Genomic DNA, 22,510 nt, shown 5'->3' on the forward strand with positions numbered 1-22,510 from the left:
TAGTGTGTGGTGCAGACCGTGTCGAAGGTGGCTGACAGGTCCAGGAGGATGAGGGCCGCCATTTCGCTGTTGTCCAGCAGGGACTTGATGTCATCAGTGGTGGCGATGAAGGCAGTCTCTGTGCTGTGGTTGCTGCGGAACTCGGACTGGGAAGGGTACAGGATGTTGTTCTCCTCAGTTGTTTGTTGATGGTCTTCTCGAGGACCTTTGCTGGGAACGGGAGCAGGGAGATGGGCCTGAAGTTTTTTAGGTCCTTGGGGTCCGCCTTGGGTTTCTTGAGTAAGGCGTTGATCTCGGCGTGCTTCCAGCTCTCCGGGAAGGTTGTTGTCTCGAAGGAGGTGTTGATGACTTTCCGGAGATGAGGTGCGATGGCTGTGCTGGCTTTGTTGAAGATGTGGTGTGGGCATGGGTCTGACGGAGATCCGGATTGGATGTTGTTCATGATCTTGATGGTGTCATCGTTGTTGATGTTGGTCCAGGAGAGCAGGCGGTAGGTATGGATGGTGGTCCGGGGGGCGGAGGTCTCAGTGGTTGTCGGGGTGGTCATGGCATTGAAGCTGTTGTGGATTTCTGCAATCTTGCAGTGGAAGAAGGTGGCCAGCGAGTTGCACAGGTCTTGCGAGGGTGGGACGTAGTTGGTGTTGGAGCTGGGGTTGGAGAGTTCCTTCACGATGTTGAAGAGCTCTTTGCTGTTGTGCGCGTTGTTGTCTTTAAAGGAGGCCCTTTTGGCAGATCTGATGAGGTGATGGTGTATGCGGGTGGCATTCTTGTGGGCTGCGTGGCTATCAGGTGTTCATTCACGAAGCCAGATCTTCTCCAGCTTTTGGCAGGTTTGCTTGGAGGCCCAGAGGTCTTCAGTGAACTAACTGGCTTTCTTGTTGGTGTGACTGTTGGAGGGTTTCTTGATCTAGGCAAGGGTCTTGGCACAGTCGTTGATCCAGTGTCTGAGGTTGTGGACTGCGGTGTCGGGGTCGGCGCATGGGCTCTGGGCGAGGATGGTGGTTAGCTGGTCTTCGGTGACTTTGCCCCAGCAGCGGCGAGGCATCTGTTGGGGGGATGTGGTGTGCGGTGGGTTTCTTGAAGGTGAAGTGGATGCAGCGATGGTCGGTCCAGTGGTGTTCGGTGGTGTGGTTGAAGGAGACATGGAGGCTTGTGGAGAAGATGGGGTCCTGGAAGTGTAGGTGTTCGGCGGTGCTGAGGGTGGCGTCGGTGTTGGTCGAGACTCTGAGAGTGTTACTGTGTACGATGGCGATTCCTCCTCCTGCTCCGTTGGTGCGGTCCCTGCGGGTGATCTTTTAGCCTTCCGGGACGGCTATGGCTATGTCGGGTGCCGAGGCGGGGTTCAGCCAGGTCTCCGTCAGGAAGGCGACGTCTGGGAGGTTGAGTCGAGTAGGTCCCAGAGCTCAACGGTGTGTTTGAGGGCAGAGCGGGTGTTGAGAAGGATGCATCTGAGGTGGTTGGGTTCTTTCCTGGTCGGCAGCATCGAGGGGTGGATGCTTATGAAGCTGCGAAACTCCGTGGCTGTGTTTTGGGGGTGACCAGGAAGCAGGTTTGTTATCGTTCGGTGTTGAGTGCGTGGAGGGTTCTGGCATCGTAAAGGTGTCTCGCGTCGTGGCGTTCGCGGGGTCCAGGGGTTCTGGTGCTGGGCACGGTCTAGGCACAGACAGGCGCAGATGGGCTAGCCTTAGACGCGCCTTCAACGCACCAGCGGCGTGCCCACTGCGCACGTCCACTGCGCGGCCTCCATATGAGGGAGGAGCAGCTAGGAGGCGGGAGCAGGGCGGTGAATGGGATTGCAGGGGGCAGGGCCGCAGGGACTCAGCAGTGGGAAAAACGGCGGGCCATGGGAGAACTGGGCACAGGAAGGAAAAACAAGTTTAGGCAAGAAAACAAGTACAGGCACAGAGGAATAAAAACAAGTCTGGGCAAGAAAGCAAGTACAGGCACAGAGGAATAAAAACAAGTCTGGGCAAGAAAGCAAGTACAGTCACAGAAGAATAAAAACAAGTCTGGGCAAGAAAGCAAGTACAGGCACAGAGGAATAAAAACAAGTCTGGGCAAGAAAGCAAGTACAGGCACAGAGGAATAAAAACAAGTCTGGGCAAGTAAGCAAGTATAGGCATAGAAGAATAATTACAAGTCTGGGCATGAAAGCAAGTTAGGCACAGGGGGAAAATACAAGATTAGGCAAAAACAATGCAGACAAAGCTGGGCAACAGCGTGGGGAGTAACCTGCCTGCAAGCAGGGTCCGAGGTCACTCGCAGTCTGGACCGGCAGCCCTGGAGGAGCTTAGCCACCAACCCGAGCTCACCGTGCCCATTGACGGAGTTTTTGTCAAGGCCCAAGTCACTGAAGGAGGAGAGGAGAGTGGGGTCGCGCCCCACCAGATAACGTGGATCACCAACTGGGGTGGGGTGCAGCTCGGAGGGACAATCTCTTGGCCTCTCGCTTCTGTCAGCTGCACAAGCCTATTGCTTCGGCTCAGATCGAGGCCGGTGCTGGCCCAGGGAGGGGCAGTACTGGGGCTGGAGTGAGAAGCGGTACTTTTTTGTCATCATTGATCGAGGTTGGGGGCAACTGTTACGGGAGCACCTAAACTGTTGTATTACACTTTGCATTATTGCTGCTAACAAACTTTCGAACTGTCGTATGACGCCTGACCTTATTTGTGCCTGACGGACTACATGCTTGGTGTGCTACGCACTGCGGTATTTTTCCCTTGCAGAGTACATGATTGTAACGTGGCACATTGTATTATTTCTTCATTACACAGAACATGATTGTCGCGTGACGCATTGCTTTGTTTCTTCCTTGCACAGGGCATGCTAATAGTGATACGCATTGCATTATTCATTCTATTGCAAAGTACATGACTGTGGAGCTACCGATGGCATTGTTTCTCCATTGCACAGTACAGGAGTATATTGTTCGCATTGCAGTATTTATTTTCTTTTGCAACATGTGTGATTCTGGCAATACAACCTGCCTAACCTTTTGGAAACGGTTAGAAGTAAGCTTAAATGTTGGTTAGAAGCGGTGGTTGGGATTAGAACCTAACAATGCACCGGAAGGAATACTACCCATTATTATATGTTGGTTGGTTTTGTATCGTATGGTCATATCGTATATTTTCTTATATAAAGATTATACTCGTTTTATAAAAACTTGTGTGGAGTCTATTTGTGGTGACATAATTGGGTTGCTGTGAGTGTTGTTGACTATACTTTACACTCGTGCCTTGGAGATAAGCCTGGCTGCTCGTGCCAAGGTACTTAGCCTAACATTGAAATCAGGGGTCCGTATCTCACACCTGGGGACAGTGGTGTGGACAGGGACTCCAGCATTTGGTGGCGGCAGCGAAGGATAAGGACCCCCACTTCCAACAGAGAGGAAGAGAGGAAGAGGAAGAGAAATACAAAAAAATCACCATATGAGGAGAAAGCAGGAACCTGCAAGAGTGAGATCAAGGGATAGGAAGTCTCTGGTAGTGTATGAAAGAAACTTGAGGTTAAATCAAGACTAGCAGCCTTGGTATGAGGTGCATCAATATTGAACTGCGCTGGCAGTGGGCTTATGAGCTGAGCTTAGGGCACCGGCACTCATTCTTTGACAAATTTAGCACTGGTAGTAAATGTACTCCAGCTCAACACACTCCCATAGAAAATAATGGAGCCACCTAATAACTAAATAAATTCATTGGAGAAAGAAAAAAAAGTTTTTTAAGATAAGTTAAAAAAAAACTTTTAAGGAAATCATGTATAATGCAATTAAATTTTTTTTATTGTCTAGTATTTTTTCTCTTCGGAGTTAATCCTGATGAATTTTATAACAAGGCTTACCCACTAAAGCACTAAAGCACTAAAGCAAGGAGTGAATGCTCAGAACTCAACCACACATCTACAGATGAAATACATTTCAACACCAATCATTCACATCCAGGATGACCACATAGGAAATGAACTCACAGACTAAACATTTTCTCACTTCACTGTTGGTGACTGTGCTTTTTACTTTGTCTCTTACTTTGAGGAACAATTGTTTGAGAAGGAGAGGGAGGGTTTTCAGGAAAAGGATCAACATATTTCTGATGGCCAGGGAAGCAGGTATTGTCATCAGCCACTGCCTGCTCTTACAAATGGTTTTACAACGATTCACAAAGGGGAAGGGGTCCCTCAGGGACCCCTTCCCTTTTGTGAATGGGTTACCACCTACTTGAAGTAGGTGGTGATATGCGAATGTTTTGTGACCGCATTCATGGTCACAAAACATTCATGCATACTGTAAGGATTCGGAATTTGGAAGGGATGCCCTTAACACGCTCCTTTCAAATACCGAATCGCGAACCCCAGTCTGCGGTTCGGTAACAGGTTACCGAATCACAATTTGGGTTTGATGCATTTGAAAAGCTTTTTTTGTATCCGCAAACCGGTCGATTCACAATAAGCCCCTTTGCGAATACAAAAATGCTTCATGCATGTGCTCCTAAGTGATTTTCTCAGAACCACAGGAAAGGACTTGGCTCCCCTGCGTCAAGGTCTGTCTCTCCAGCCGTTAAGCCACATGGAACCTGGTAACACTGACCGTGTGCTATTGTTAGTTCCCTGGGTTGTAATAATTGCCGAAACCGATGGGCACTGGTAATGAGGGCCCAAGGCCTTTTTGCAGAAATAACCAACTTGAAGAAGAAAAGTGGCTGCTGGTCATATATTTATTAAGCACTTCTATTGAAGTTTTAAGGTTCAGATATTTACTTCTTTACAGTGAATCCCAAGTTATCATCTCATGATTCGATTTGAAATGCTAGCCCTGTGGTTCATCCAATGTCGCACTAGTATACATTTCTAATCCATATATTAAATCTTTATTGCTCTCCTTATTATAATCCCGGTGCTTTGAAGTCACTAATAACACAAACATTAATGAACAAAAGCGAAAAGGAGCATAATATTTTTATATAAATTGCTCATTTGAGTGCCGCCATCTGTAGGAAATGTGAGAAATTGGGTGGAGGGCTATATGACCTGGAATGTAGACGAAACAAAGGGAGGCTGTTGGAAATGGGTGTCTCTAGTTGGCAGAGGAAGGTACCTTTATGCACATAGGGACCCTTGCTTCTAGTCAGGATATGGGTGATACACACTTTAGATAACCCTTGCTCACCCCCTTGGTAGCTTGGCACGAGCAAACAGGGTTATCCCAAAGGCAATGTGTAAAATAGTTGTTCTCAAAACACGCAGTAATAAAAATCCAGCATACACGTAATAAGATAAGAAAAGAAATAGCTACACCTGGGGCTATTGAAACGTTGTGACCGCAATAAATCCAAAGTATGGTGCTGACCAGGAGGAGTATAGCATCGGACATGGAGTCACATGGATCCCCAAATAAAAAGTACCTTGGAAACAAAGTCTATGACGAAGCACAGCATCGTGGAGGTGAGGCATCGGTGCTGAGGTTGGCTCCCTGGCTGCCACAGGGGAGGCGAGGCATCATGTCCTCAAGAAGCAAAGTGTTGAATCCAGGACAGAGGAAGACGGTTGCATCTGCGGTGAGGCGTCAGTTCCAGTGACTATGTAAAGTCGGCAAGATCATGGTCACCCTCTGTACTTATCGGCGCTTGCAATGACAGAGTGGGGAAATGCCAATAATTGCAGGCGCCGTAACTGCAGGCGTCGAAGGGGGTCGGAAAAGTGGTGGAGGCCGGGCGGTGCACTTTGCACTTAACGAGCTGTGCCCATGGCCTCAGTACAGGTGAAAGCGGCACAGCAGCATTGCTGACAGAGTCAGAGACAGGTTTTCTTACTTCTCTTAGGTTTCTTCCAGCTCCCAACAGTAGGAACAACCTCCAGAGGTCCAAAACTGGAACAGGCACTCCCTGACAGGTGACAACTCTCAGCAATAGAATTTATGGGAGCTGGGGTGAAGTTTTTGTGTCACTGAGACTTCAGAACAAGAGGCCAGCACACACACACCTTTGGATATTCTTCTTCAAGCAGGTTGACAGCATAGTTCCAGTCTTGGTCCTTTACTTGGTATAAACAGCAGCTGCAGGCCAACCCCACACGGCACATAGCAAAGGGGCTGAACTTCTCCTCACAGCTCTTAAACTCTTCTCCTTGGCAAAGGTTCCTCTTGAGTCCAGAAATGATCTAAAGTTGTGGGGTTTAAGGTCTACTATTATGCCCTATTCATGTGCAAGTAAATCTCCTCGCATAACTCTAAAAGCGGCCAAGCCCCATTCAACTCAGCTCTGGGTCATCCAGGAAGGCCCAGGAACACCTCAACCCCCCAGTGGCTGCCTACAGTGAATGCACAACGCCAGGCCCTATCACTTCAAAACCAGACAGTCAATCAACAAACAGGCAGAGGCACACAGAATGGTTAGGCAAGAAAAGGCCTACTTTTGAAAAGTGCAAAAAGAACATTTGAGGGACAGAATGCAGAACAATGTCATACAGTCACCCCAGTACAGAGATCTTAGCCACTTGATACAAGCTAGCCTAACTGATGAGGGATGTTATCCCAAAACTGGTCCCAGGATGCTTTTTTCTGGCTCAGGGAACACCTGGCTTGGCAGCTCGGGCTGGACTGTTCCCATGAGGCACAAAGTCAAGATTGATTTGCATATAGTTGGATCTGAACTGAGGTGGCAAAGTGAGATTAAGAATTATGATGGATTCAACTCGGATCTGTGACTGGGGGAGAGCATCTGAAAAGATTCAGCACTCCCTCAATCAGCTGTTTGTGTTTGCTTTGTTCGCCCTAAGTTGGCAGTGTATGCCCGAACATGGGTCCCTTGTCACTTTGCCATAGATATAAGCTAGCCCAGCTGATGAGGGGTGTTATCCCGAAAACGGTCCCAGGATGCTTGTTTCTGGTACAGGGAAAACCTGGCTTGGCAGTTCGGGCTGAACTGTTCCCATGAGGCACAGAGTAAAGTCTGAGGTGGCTAAGTGAGCTAGAGAATGATGAAAGATTTAACCCAGATCTGTGACTAAGGGGGAGTGTCTGAAAGTTTCAGCGCTCCGTCTATCATCTCTTTGTGTTTGCTTTGTTCACCATAAGTTTGCAGGGTATGCCCAGGCATGGGTCTCTTGCTCACTTTGCCACTGGATTCAAGCTATCCTGGCTGATGAGGGGTGTTACCCAGAAACTGGTCCCAGGATGCTTGCTACTGGTTCAGGGAAGACCTGGCTTGGCAGTTCGGGCTGGACTGTTCCCATGAGGCAATGGGTCAAGACTGATTTGCATATACTTGGGTCTGAATTGAGGTGGCGAAGTGAGCTAAAAAATGATGATGGATTCAACCCAGATCTGTGATTGGGGGTGAGTGTCCAAAAAGTTTCAATGCTCCATCCATCATCTTTTTATGTTTGCTTTGTTCGCCCTAAGTTGGCAGGGTATGCCCAGACGTGGGTCCCTTGCTCACTTTGCCTCTGGATTCAAGCTAGCCTGGCTGATGAGGGGTGTTACAACGAAACCACTCCCATGCTTGCTTCTAGTTCAGGGAAGACCTGGTTTGGCAGTTCAGGCTGGACTGTCCCCATGAGGCACAACGTCAAGACTGATTTCCATATAGTTGGATCTGAACTGAGATGGCAAAGTGAGCTAAAGTATTATGATAGATTCAACCCAGATCTGTGACTGGGGGTGAGTGTCTGAAAGTGTTAGCATTCTGTCAATCATTTCTTTGTGTTTGCTTTGTTTTCCCTAAGTTGGCACGGCATGCCTAGACATGGGTTCCTTGCACACTTTGCCATTGGATTCAAGCTAGCCTGGCTGATGAGGGGGTGTTTCCCCGAAACCGGTCCCAGGATGCTTGTTTCTGGATCATGGAAGACCTGGCTTGGCAGTTTGTGCTGGTCTGTTCCCATGAGGTACAGTGTCAAGACTGAGTTGCAGATAGTTAGGTCTGAAATGAGTGGGTGAAGTGCGCTAAAGAATGATGATGGATTCAAGCCAGATCTGTGACCTGGGTTAAGTGTCTCAAAAAGATTGAGCACTCTGTCCATCATCTCTTTGTGTTTGCTTTGTTTGCCCTAGGTTGGCAGGGTATACCCAGACGTGGGTCCCTTGCTCACTTTGCCACTGGATTCAAGCTAGCCTGACTGATTAGGGGTGTTACCCCAAAACCGGTCTCAGGATGCTTGTTTCTGATTCAGGGAAGACCTGGCTTGGCAGTTCAGCCTGGACTGTTCCTATGAAGCACAGGGCCATGACTGATTTGCATATAATTTGGTCTGAACTGACGTAGTGAAGTGAGCTAAAGAATGATTATGGATTCAACCCAGATCTGTTGCTTGGGGTGAGCGTCTGATAAGTTTCAGCATTCTGTCCATCAAGGTAACACAGATTGTTATGTGACCTGGCATGGAAATTCACATAACAATCTGTGTTACCTTAGCCACAGAAGAAAGAGATTGTTCTGGATGAGAAGTGATGTGTGTGTTGACGTATGTATGAGTAGTATGTAAGTGTGTTCATGTGTGTGGGATGTAGGGTATCTTTTCTGATCTGTATATAAAATTTGAGAAATATGCACCTGATGATTTGTATTTTACTATTTATATAAATTGACTAAAAGAGTATAATGAATTCAAAAGGAAAATATATACCAAAAAAAGTGGAAAATAATTTTTGATAAAAATTAATAAATTACTGTAAACAGAATTAAAGAAAGTGTTTTTGTCATGCTTTGAAGGACTCTTGTAAAATATGAGAACCATGTCATAAGATGAAAAGTATTTATGCTACGAGGGAACCTTGTTTTGCTCCACTTCCCAGGTCGACATGGCAGTTTAAAACTGTGCACAGATACTGGCAGTTCTGAGATACCTTTTCAGTGCTACTCATGTGGGTGGCACAATCAGTGTTCAGTGCTGCAGGCCCACTAGTAGCATTTAATTTACATCCCCTGGCACACTCAGTGTGCGCTTTACTAAGAACTTACCAGTAAATCAAATATGCCAGACAAGGAGAAACATTTGTAACAACAATTTACACAGAGAGCGCTTGCACTTTGACACTGATCAGCAGTGGCAAAGTGCCCAAGCATCAAAACCAGCAAAAATGAAATCCAGCACAGCATCAAAATACAGGAGGTAGAGGCACAAAGTCAGGGGAACTACGTTAAAGATGCCAAGTCTAACAGAGGTCTAACTAGATGTGTAAATAGTGTGTGTTTAACACTTCCCCAGTGGTGGGGTGAGCACTGAGCAGTGCAAGGAGGCAGCCGGCATAGGAACTAGTGCTGCTTGTACACTAAATGTGCTCCCCCAGCTCCTCCTTCTTCCTTCCCTCCCTCTGAATGCTAGCGGGCCGCTCAGAGTACTGTTTGGAGCACAGCCTGGAGAGACCAGTTGGGTCTCTTGAACTGGCCCCATTTTTATCATATTCTTCTATGTTTTGCTCATTAAGAATCAGGGAGGGTGGCAGAGGATAAAAGTACTAAAAGTGAAAGGAGGCCTGAAGAAGGTCTGAACGTTTATAAATGATCCATAAGAAACTGTAAGACCTATATAATTTTGAACTCCTTAAGACTTATAAAAAAGAAGTTAAAATATGGAAAAGTGACAAAAGGTAGAAATGAAAAAAGTGTAAGCAATTCCACCTATTCCATTAATCCATCTTATAATCCAACCTAGATCAACCCCAAGCTACCCTAAATAACTTCTTAGGAGCATATAAAGGGGGACAGTCTGTATTATTCTATTGAAATGCTTCAAGCAAGAGCCAAAGCAAGGACTCAAAAGCGACATTTGTCTACAACTACAAATAAAGCACAATAGACTATCAGTAGAGTATTTAAATTAGGGATGGGTGAAACTCGCGGAGTTGCCTATGTGGAATTCCGCTGAGTTGCACAAAAACTCAGTTGAATTCTACGGAGTTCCGCAAGTGGGTGGAGTTGCTTCACTCACCTCCCCCTAAGTCTGAAACCAATCTTTCCTCATAATTGTGCTTCTATGGTATGACGGTAAGACTGTAACAGACTGATGGGCGGCCGGTGACATTTGAAAGTAGTGAGGTGTAAAATGATTGGCGTACTGAACTGTGGCGAGTGAGTGTAAGGAGCCAGGCCGAACAACCTACGTGGGATATGAGAGGTTCTCCCCCGAGAAAAATTTGAAAAAGGAGTGGACAAATGGTGCATTTTCAAGAACATTTGAGAAAGCAGAAAGGTTAATAAAGCAATTGTGCAAGCACAGTTATTACATTAATAAAGAGATGGCATATACCAACATAGGTAACTACTTATTCAGTATAACCAAGGTAATGCCGCCCCCTGCTCCAAGCATACGTGCTCATGTTTCTAAAACTAAAATGCTGTAAAATATGTGTGGGTGACATGCAAAAAAAAACATAGTTCTTTCACATCCTCCAGGTTTATCTTTCAAGTGCAAGGCCAATGCACAATGCTCACTCACTGTCAACAAATTACGATGCAAATTGGTTTCCCATTGGAATACACATTAGCTCACGTTGTAGGAGCTTATTTGTACAGCGATTAAACATTTTGTTTCTTGCTTTCCCTATATGCCTGTGACATCTACATGCTTGAGCAGACTCAATTAGCTGTTAAAGCTAATATTCTGTATTATTATCTGTATACATATCTTGTTATCTTCACCTGTTATATTGTTGTTAAGTCTCTCTGTCATAGAGTCTCTCTGTCACAGTGTTATCGGGGATCCTCTTTTCTCTCCTTATGAAATATAGAGGGAAGGAAGCCTGCAATACGTTTGGTGAATACATGAGATAAGAAGTACCATCTAGGCGTCCAGCCCCAAAGAATTGCCATTTAATTGAATGACGCGCGGAAGAGTCTCTGCGGCTCTCTGTCTCTTCCTTTCTCGCCGTCTCTTTCTCAGGCATTATCTTTGTCCCTCTCTGCCTCTCTCCCTCTGTCTGCCATTCTATCTCACTATATCTGTCCTCCTCTCTCTCTCAAAATGTGCCTCTTTCTCCCCATGGTGCCTCTCTCTCCCATTCACTGTCTCTTATTCGCCCATTCCTCTTTGTTCCGCCTTTTTAGGTTTCGCCTGGCAAACAGCTGCGCAGTAGCGTTTCACGCAGGCGAAATCTTTTGAGAACAGTCTGGGGCTTTGTTCCGCCTCTCTGATCCATTGGCTAGCTCCATAAATGGAGGCTAGCCATTGGAACAGAGATGAGTCACTCATTCCCCGAGCAGATTTGTGGGCGTTCTGGAGATTTTTACTCATCCCGCACATTTTAATGCCTCATGCGGCGGTGGGCGGGTCTTTTTTTTATTTTGGGACTGCATGTTTTGATCATTTGTTCATGGCTGACGTGCAGGCAGGAGCCGGGCCTCGGGGGTCTGCTGTTTTTCTCGAGTGGTCGCCATGTAAATCATGCCCCACAATGCCATAGAGCCTGCCTTATCGCAACAAAAAAAAGTACGCTGTGTGGCTGTACCTGCGAGACGTCCCCGTCTTGTCTCCCGGCTTTGGTACGACCCACACCGCTCCAGCGCCCAGTACGCCTCGCACCCCCTTCCTCAGCGCCGTATGCTTCTCACGCGAGATGCGTGAGGTTTAGCGGGGCCACGCTGAATTTCCCGTACGAGACAACTGTTTTTTTTTCTCAAGGTATCTCAAGCAGGCACGGGTTTCTCGGGGGAGGCGAGTCCGCCTTCATAACAGAATCACTGTGAAACCTTGTATTTGAGAGGGAGTGGTTGGGACTGCAATACATTACTACTAGGCGACATATACTTGTGTTACAAAAAAGAAGCAACTCTTCAATTGCCACAAAGGAAACTCCGCTGCAATCTTCCTTTAAAAATCATGTCTATAAAGGCCACCCAGAAAACAAACCAGTGTTTCAGGCAGGTAACATTTTCAGCAGGCACTGGAAGCAAGAGACGGGGCTGAGTATCACCACTTGATTACAAAACCCTAGAAAATAACCCTGACTCGTTGCCAATAACCAGCAGGGGCTCAGTAGTCGTCTGGATAATTTTAACATCTGGGTTATTTGGGAGACTTGTTGATGGTTGCCCACAGTTTTACATCTGCCGATAACGATCATTCTGATGATGGGAATCTCTGAAGGTGCTTGCATAATATTCTAAAACTTTACTGGGGGAACGGTATTTTCCTGAGGCATTGTCTCGTCTGGCATCTCCTAGAGCATAATGTCTAGTATGCTATAGTCCAAATACGGCCACTCGGGTTCTACTGCAAGATCTGCATTGTGCATTTCAGGATGAAATCTACTGGTGCGTCCCAACAACGTTTTTTTTTTTTTTTTATGTCCGTTAAACCAATTCTACCCCGTTAGAAACCTAACACAACTATAGCCTTATGCATCCCACAATAAAATTGAAATGCCATTGACCTAATGACGGGAAGATAATCTTGTGAAAGAAATGTTACTGGCCTTCACCATAGACATAGCAACATCCATGCTGAGATCCCAGTACCGCCAAAGTATCTTTAGGATTAAAGTACAGGATTGTAGATTTCTTGACAGTGAAGCTTCATTTAGCATACATTAATTAAAACTAAGGCCGGCAGTGGACGATTTTTGAGTGTGATTTTTGTGTGTGCAAATGCAATAGGTCTTGCATTTGTGAGAGATTAAGCTATTGGCATTGCAAATGACAATGCCATTTATTTATCTGATTTCAAAACCAACACATAAATACAAAATTTGTCCTTTACAATGCCAATAGCTCTAACTTTTACAAAGGTGAAACCGTTGCATTGTAAATGCTTGTTTCTCTTTACATTTCTCTTCCACTTTTTCCGCTGAGCCTGCTTTCTCTCTCTCTCTTACACGCTGACCCCTTTATCTAGCTAAATGTATCTCAATTCGGTCCAATATCGCACTATTATTTGGATTATGCTCAGAATGTATCACAATATGAACACTGGTATGTAGTACTTTTCAAAAACCACAATGAATTAAGTAATAGAAAAAAATAAACATATTCGCAACTTTCAAAATATTACCTACGCTTTCACATGTTTTTCAGTACTATATAGTGTGACAATATGAGTAGAAATTTAGCAACTGATACTGGTATTTTAAAATTGAAATACAATGCTTCGAAAGCAAATTAAAGATCTGATGACATGATGATGAATACTTGTAGGTGAGTGTAAATATTCTCCTTTAAATAGATTGCGGATTTTGAGCGATTGGTAATTGATTTTAAATGGGCATTGTGAAAGTTTTTGTAAGACCTTCCTTTCAATATTTTCAAGTTACTCCCAACAGTTTTCATTACGCAAATAAAGAATATTTAAAGTGCCACATTAGAAGTAAACACATATGTTGTCAGCAATAGAGGCAAATATGTCATTAAGTACTTCATATTCACTGTGAAAAACTTCGTTAAATTGGCAATGTGGTTATTTTCTATAATCACTTATTAACCTATTTAATAAATAAAAAAAATCCCTGAAAAACTAAACTTTTAAAGTGACTGAACACTAAAGTTGGAAAGGTATGGTTCACTTAACCCTTCCAAGTGACCGAGACTTCACAGATGCCACCACTAAGTGACAACTCAGATGAGTGATACAGATGACCTGTACATACCTTGACGATGACCAGGATCAAGTGTTGTTGTCTGTTTCCTTTCTAAATATTGCCTATATCATCTGGATGGAATGCTATGCATATCAGGCTTCCATTGTAATGATACAAGCCTGGGAGTTTTCCAAAGGAGATGTCGATGTGACAGGAACGTTTCTCCGTCCTGCGAGTGCTATGAGGCCCCATCAATGATGGACTGAGCGCTGTACAAATGACTCTAGCTGTTAGAGTCATTCATTTGTAGAGCGCTCTGTCCATCATTGATGGAAGTCTAACAGTTGGGGGGGGCGGGGGGGGGAGGAGGGGAAGAGGCGGGATGGGTTTAATTAAATTAAAATAAAACTTAACTTTTTCATGCCGCCTCAGCTCCCGGGTCTTGATTTGTGTTTTTTCTGCTGCTCCAGTCATCAACAGGAAGCAGTCACCCACAGGCAGCCTCCCTCCCCTCCGCCAATCACAATGCTGCAATGGCAGCGTTGTGATTAGTGCGGTGCAGGCGCACAGCGCCCCAGCCGGGCGCCTAATGGGAGGCCCTCTTCTCTATGTAGGCTGCATGCAGCCTACATAAAGAAAAGGGAGAGTGTGCATGATTGCTTTGGTCGGCCCCAGGCCAACCAAAGCAGTCAGGGCCCACAATAGTGGGCAAGCCACTTGCCCCCTGCCCTCAAACAGGACCGCCCACCCGCCCGCCCCCAACCAGGCACTTCTGCTTTCTCGCAGTGCGAGAGCAGAAACATAAAATGGTAGTTTTAAAATTTTATGTTTCTGCTTCTCGCACTGCCAGAAAGCAGTGGGCCGACCCCCACGCCCCTTTGGAGGAGCCACCACTGACATTGCTCATTTTAACCACTACTCTGCATCTAAACATACAGCCGTTTTAATTTCTATATCTGCCAGGCAGTAATCAGAAACTGTGTGCTCTCCCGTTCTCACACTGCAACGAGGAGTAAACTACATTAGAAAATACATTAGCTTGAAATTCCTAAATCTGTTGAGCAGTGATCAAAAACATAGCATTTAATCTCATTGTGCATTCGCCTGTTCTTGCACAGCGAGCAATAATCTGTATTTTACATTCTCTTACCGACTCGCAAGCATAGTTAGCGAAACACGGAAACCAGCTAGTCCATGAATATATTAAGAGCTACATGTTGCACGTCATACAGATTCACCTGAATTCAAATTCTTTGTGGCATTTTTTGCACTTACTGTGTCCTTCCTTTCTGACCAACTCTTATTCTTTTCATGTCCCGCTTCTTTGCCATCTAGCAAGAGTGCCTTTCTACTGCCTATATATAGCACACCGATTGGGGATTGGTAGCATCTGCCTTAATCTTGTATTTTTCAAATAGATGTTATACTACAATGTTCTTTAAAGTGCTGTTTTGTGCTCCTAAAATTATACACTCTTAGACTTCATCGGCCTTAGTTAATTCAATTTTGGACAACATTTTTATTTAAAAAATGTGTTTAAAGCTGCATTTCCTTATATAAATCAATGCAGTGCACCCCAACCAGTTTCTTAAATGTTTAGAACTTGATCTCCCTGCAGTCTTCATCGGCCTTAGTTAATTCAATTTTGGACAACATTTTTATTTAAAAAATGTGTTTAAAGCTGCATTTCCTTATATAAATCAATGCAGTGCACCCCAACCAGTTTCTTAAATGTTTAGAACTTGATCTCCCTGCAGTCTCGAACCCTGTAGTGTCCCACTCCCCTATGAGAACCTTTGTGGGCCGGGTCACCAGGTTGGCGTTGCATTTCAGTGACCAGGCTGACGAAACCAACAGGAGAAGGCAGAAACGTGTGACATCACGGGAGGGCAGCAGATGCTCGGATGCCATCAGGCCCACAGGGTCCTGAGCTCGCGCAGCACTTAAGAGTCGAGCAAGATCAAGCAAACACCCCAAAGGGGAGCCGAGGCCTTGCTGCAGCCACGCCCTCATAGGGCACGCACACGTTGCCTGTTTAATTTATATCTAGTTTCCACATCTTCAGCGCCAAGTTTATTTAAAAAGTAATAAAACGCTACATAGGATGCTGGTACTGAACAGCACCCACTCTCCCCCCTGTTTTGTGCCCACGTTTTGCTGGCTTTCTCTGCCAGAATGTTCTCGGCTCTTCCCCACATGCCTGGGGTCCTCTCACCAACATTCTTCAAAAACAACAAGAGAGGTAGGGTGTAGACACTCCTGTACCCCAATTATATATATTATAAACAACAAAGGAGTGACTCTAGTGAAAAACAAAAGTGATAATAAAAATAGAATCACGAGATAAAGCTTCACTGCATGCTGCACACGTGATCAATACTCACACGCGTGCAGGGAATACAGTGAGGCAGTCTTAGAAGTCCCTAGGGGGGCCCGGGCGGCCGTCTTCAATCGGAAGAAATGCCAGGGCGTTTGCTAGTCACCATCTAGTGGGTGGGGGGAAGGACCTAGGTTCTTAGAAGGACCCTCACTCACCACTAGTTGGTGACATGCTTCATCACCGGGTCCCCGCTGGGGTGACCGAATGTCGCTGGGGAGACATTCGGTCACCCCAGCGGGGACCCGATGATGAAGCATGTCACCAACTAGTGGTGAGTGAGGGTCCTTCTAAGAACCTAGGTCCTTCCCCCCACCCACTAGATGGTGACTAGCAAACGCCCTGGCTTTTCTTCCGATTGAAGACGGCCGCCCGGGCCCCCCTAGGGACTTCTAAGAATGCCTCACTGTATTCCCTGCACACGTGTGAGTATTGATCACGTGTCCTCTCACCAACACCTGCTGATGGGAAGATGCCAGCTCTTTGGGACAAGCCCACAAAAGAAACACAGTCGGAAAAGGCAGGGCTTTTGCAGACAGACAACACCTTTACCCAATTAGATGACTTTCTCTGCCATCTCAGAGTAAAGCTAGCAAATGACGTCGCTGCAGCGAGCCGAATTCCCTTTGATGTACAATAAGGGCAGCTTGGTTAGAAGATGCAGGTTCCTCCTCCACTGTAGTGAATTAGGGGGTGGAGGTGTGGTATGCTAGGTTATAGAACCATCTCCGTTAGGGGTTCTGTAACCTAGGAGCTTGTTTTCTGTTACCTAGGAGCTGTTGCTACTGAAACTCTGAAATATCTCACAGCAAGTACTTTAAATTTATAGGATTTTCATTATTTTTGTGAGTTATCCGTTACTCATACTCTTTCACTCTCTCGCTCTGTCTTCCTCGCGCAAACATTCCACTGTTTGTGTCACCTTTTAGAGATCCTCTATGACGTCACACGTTTCTGCCTTCTCCTGTTGGTTTCGTCAGCCTGGTCACTGAAACGCAACGCTTCACGTTGCGTAACCGTGCGTGACCACGTTTGTGGTCATCATTGTGGAAATATCATTGCAATTTGCCTTTGAAACACTGGAGATCGTGATTCTTTCTACTTCTGTTGGTTTTGTTAACCCGGTCACTGGAACGCACTGTTTCACGATGCACTACTGTGCATGATAACATTTGCGGCCATCTTTGTGGAAGAAACATTGCAATTTGTGCTTAAAACGCCGGAGATCTCAGATATCAAGACACGAGTCACGTTGTTTATTTATGCTTGTCACTGGAGGACAACATGTTGTGTGACCACGCTTGCTGCCATCTTTTAATGGGCAACATTTTTAAAGCCAATATTTGAAATTTTGAAATATACTTGGAAAGTCAGCTACATGGTGACACGCACACCTTGCGTATCATCATTGGCCTGTAGTATCAACGCGGTGATAAACACACCTTGTGTATCAATATTAGAATATAATATCAACTCGGTGATACGCACACCTAGCACTTCATTTTTGGCATATAATTCAACCCGGTGATAGGCACACCTTGCATATCATTGTTGGCGTGTAATATCTATGCGGTGATATACACACCCTGTATATTATTATTGGCATATTTTATCCACACGGTGATACGCACACCTATGTTCTTTGAAAGCCATTCTGCTACTCTGTGATGCACAGACATTTTTCTGGCGTGTCACTATTAGTAAACATTTATCTCATGTTTTAATATGGCTATGCAAAATTTTCCAACTCCTTTATTTTTTTTAAACTCGCCAGGTGATCCCCCTTTGAAGTGGTCTAAATGGAAGAAGGTATTTTCTCACTATGCAAAGGTCTGTGGTGCAAATTTGAGTGCGGAGAGGAAAGCATCACTTTTATTACATTGTCTTGGCTCAGAAGGCCAAGAAGTTTATGAACATCTCCCAGAACTCACAGAAGATAGTGTTGCAGACCTAAATGAATATGAGATTTTAATAAAGAAACTTGATATTCATTATCTTCCTAAATTGAGCATCGTCTCAGAGAGGTATTATTTTGGAAAAAGGATGCAACATGAAGGAGAGACGGTTGAACAATATATTACTGTTTTACGAAATTGGCTTCAACATGCTGTTTTGGAGCATCTTTAAATGAACGCCTTAGGGATCAGTTCATGTTAGGGTGTAATTTAGAAAAAGCAAAAGAGTCTATGTGGGAGAAAAATACTCTATCATTACATGAAGTGTTATCTATTGCTAAAACTTCAGACCATTCAAAGGCTTGTGTAGAAGTCATTAAAAAGGATGCTGTAACCATTAAAAATAGCGACGCTAGTGTAAAGGTTGTAGTAGAATGGGACAAAGACAAATTTCAGAAGTCGTCAATCCAAAACCAAGTTTCTTACACAAAACAATTTTTCAAACAAAGTTTTTGTGGGAAAGTGCTTTCGGTGTGAGGACATGGGTCACTTGGCTAATAATAAATTATGCCCAGGATGGAAAGCTACTTGTAAGAATTGAGACAGGAAAGGTCATGCCACTAGGTGTTGTAGATCGACCTTGTCTTCAGTCAAAAAAAAGTTATAGAAGTGGACTGTGATGATGATGATGAATCTATGAAAGAAATAGTTATTTATGAAAACTGTGTTGAAAAACTTGATGGTCCACTTGAAAATGTATTAGTAAATGGTAAAGAAGTACTAATGCATTTTGACTCAGGTGCAAAGATCACTTTGATACCTTTTAAGTTTTATGAAGAAAAACTCAAAAATGGGGTAAAACTGTTAAAACCTGACATTAAGCCAAAAGGTTACGGTGGTGAACTAATAAAATTAGCTGGTTACTTTTGGGGTTCTATGGAATTTAAGGGCAGGATTTTTGCGGGGAAGGTTTATGTTTCCATCAAAGGAGATTCATTAATAAGTTGGGTACATCAGCGTGATATTTATGTTCCTCTTGATCCAAATGGCAAGCCAATAGTTTGTTTAAGAGATAGACCCACTGTGAATTCAGTTCAAATTGATTGTGAAAACTTGCTGAAAAGGTTTTCTGATGTTTTTAAAAATGAACTTGGATCTTAAAAAAATATGTTCATGATATCAGGTTAAAAGAACATGCTATTCCCAAAGCTGCCAAGGTCAGGAATGTTCCCATTGCTGTTAGAGATAACATGAAGCTTGAATTAGGGAAACTTGTTGCCAATGGGATAATTGAAGAGGTGGAGGCTTCACAATGGGTTTCTCCTTTTGAGATGGCCGTAAGGCCAATGGTGAAGCTCGTCTTTGTGTAGACTTGAGGGAGTTAAACAAAGCTGTGGTTGTTGATCATTTTCTCTTACTCAATATTAGTCAAATGCTTAGTATGCTAAATGGTGCAAAGTACTTTTCATCTCTTCATTTGAGTTCGGCTTACCACCGAGGCTACAGTCTTCAGGTACAATGAAGACTGTGGCCTCAGTGGTTGCTTCTCGGAGCGCTCCTGTGGATGAGGTCTATATTTATGGAATCCTAATAAAATCCTGCTTCAAATCTCTTATTGTCGTCTGGAACCTACATATTACATTGGGCTCACTAGAAACAGAGACACACCTCCTCCTTCGGCCAATGGCCACCCCCAAATAAGGGTCATGTGAAAGGAACACAGACTTCTTTATGAATTGCTCCTGTTCTCAAGGAGATGGCAGAGACAATGTAACATCACTACTGTACTACTACAGGCCACTTGTCATGTCACAAGGCACATGCTGCAATGATACTGTAGCGAGGAGGTGATAAGGTCCCATCATTCAGAATCCACATTGGGTTCAGGGTCTCCTTAAACCCTCACCTGAATCCTCTGCGATTTCTGTCACTTGCAGATGTAGAGGTTGGAAGTAAAAGAAGAGAAGGAAAAAAGAAAAAGGTATGTAAAGGAAGGAAGGAGCAAGTGAAGGAAGTAATCTATAAAGAAGGGATGGAAGCAAAAAATGGAAGGACAGATTGAGGTCAGAAGGGAAGGTGAGTACGAAAAAGCAGAGGAGGTAAGGAGAGATACAGGAAGAACATAAAGCAAAAAGACAAAAAGAGGTAAGGAGTAGTGGTGGTTGCTGATGAACTCCGCTATGCGGCATAGGGGAGGTTTTGACTAACACTACCCTCCAAGAACAGTGCAGAATTACAAAACTATGTGAACTCTGCCTTCAGAGTAGAGTTTACACCCATCCCTAATTTTAATATTGCCCCAAAGACATAATGAAGTCAAAATACTTAAAAGTAAATCAAGTGAGATGTTCGGATGAAGTGTATTCATTTACTATCCATACAGTAGATCAGCAATCACTTAGTGTTTGTGAGAGAGAAGAGACCAACCCACATGCTACAACATCACTCAGATAATTTTAAACCTTTTCTGGAACTCTGCAGCCCCTTGGAGAATATGAATGTGATTATGAGTGCAAACAGGAACATGAAGAGCATGAGGAACACAAACACCATGGCAAAGTGAGGCAAGTTAAACACAAACTCCACAACTATTTGACAGATGTGAGAAGAGGGAAAGGCTGCTCAACGCACCTGCGCTGCCAAGTAGGAGCAGTTGGACAGTTGGCGAAATCATCCCCACTTACACCAGTAAACTGCAGGATGTTGTATTCCAGGATGTACTTCAGGATTCCATACTGATTGAACTAGCAGAGAACAGTGATGAAACAACCAATGTCTCTATTCCATCACACGGACAAGTGAGACAAATAGGCAAAATGGAATATTTCATACCAGCGCTGAACAGGGAGTGAATTTGATGGGACAGCCTGATGCTGATTTGAAAGTCCCAGCGCCACTACTTTCATAAGCTGGTCCAATATATGACTTGCCTGAATCTACTATGGGTAACCAGATGAATCTCTTGTGCATCCAGGAGCCACTCATGGTGACAAAAAGGCCTCATATCTCATATGCGTTGCCTTAACAGCCTACAATAGGAAGGAAGGGCCTAGCTCCTTGGTACACTCAAATGATTCGCTTTGAACCACCTCAACCTCCAAAGGAAACATTGCTGACCACCACAGTTGAAACACTGAATTATCAATCAACATAAAAGGGCACAAAAATAGACATTCTCTTAAAAATTGCTGAACAACTACAAGGGATGTACATAAAAATCTCCAAATCTGGAAAGTAACATGCCCATGTTTCTCCGCAAATAATCACTGCTTTTGCAGTGAAATGATTGGAAAGCTTGGGGTGCCTCCTAGTTTGTTACATACAATGATCGCCAACTGGCAAAAGATACAAACTGATACGTAGGCTAGGCTACCCCATAATCCTTTCGCACTAGTCTGTTGCAGATGAGTTTGGCCCCTCAATTGCTCCAACAGGGTTCGCTAAGGTTCTCATCGTGGACAAGCCTTTGAATCTGCCCAAGGGGCTGGAGCAACCACACAGTCCCAAGAAGAGAGAGCACAGTGTCCAGACAGCGTACACAATTGTATTGCCTCCTATGGGTGCACCCATTATGTAAAGTAAAAAGACACACATAACTCCATGCAATGGTATCCCAACGGACAGACACCAGACAGTCACTGCGATTCCAAATCGTCTCTCACAGATAATATGAAAATGTTAAAGAAACAAATGAAATCTAGACAGACTAATCTTTCAAATTTCTTTTCCCTAAAGTCACTCAAAAAAGTCTACCATGGTGATTGGAAAAATGAAGGTTCTAGGCAAGTCATCATTTACAGAGCCCCTGCACCTAGCGGCTGCAGGTCTTTTGGAATACTCAGTGAAAGTTTTGATACTGGCCCTACCCTGCCTTCTAAAGATGCCGTCGTACAAGAGATTGTAACCACTAAAACCAGCATCACTGAGGCACACACATGCTAAAATCAGACGCTAATGCGGTACAGTGTGACTTAACTGTGAAGGGCTCCCAAAGATATCAAGGTCAATTAGGACCCTCAATGAGATAGTGCAATTGGAAATAGGGGGAGGAGTAGACGAGCATCATCAAATGGTTGGGGGAAGACTCAATAATTTGCAAATCTAACTCAACCTCCCCAAAGATGGGTTTCATTTTGCAGGAAGCTCTTGGACTACCCTGCACACTGACCACTTCTCTATGAGACAGATCCAAACCATGGCCAAATCAAAAGGAGACTTAGCGCCTTATTACAAGTTTGGCAGTCTGACTGCAGTAGTACCGCATTAGCTCCTGCCCCCACCAGCAGCCCACATTGCATGCGGTCCAATGACAGCTGTATTACGAGTCAACAACAGGGCCGGCAGTGTGGAGGCAGGGACCTTGCAGCAGAGGTGAGTACTATTATCAAATATATTGATGCCTGTGTGTGCCTTTTGACTGCATATGGTTTGGATGCACACATATGCATGATATATGTGGGACATTACCATATACCCATTACCTGGCAACAAGGCAGCAAAGCTGACTTCAAGGAGATGGATTACACTTGACTGAGATGACTGGAGAGTCCTGGTTGGCGGACTATATCCCAGGAAGGGTAGGAGGCTTAAGTAAGTTAGTAAGTAAGTGGAACTGCAGCACTGATTGTGCCTTCCAATTAAGTAGTCCTTTAACCATGTCTCCAACCTGCCATTGCATCCTGAGTGTGCAGTTTTAAACTGCCATTTCTACTTGGCAAAATAAACCTTTTGCCTGGC

Source organism: Lissotriton vulgaris, chromosome 2_1 (genome assembly GCF_964263255.1).
Source record: "Lissotriton vulgaris chromosome 2_1, aLisVul1.2, whole genome shotgun sequence".
Taxonomy (NCBI): Eukaryota; Metazoa; Chordata; class Amphibia; order Caudata; family Salamandridae; genus Lissotriton; species Lissotriton vulgaris.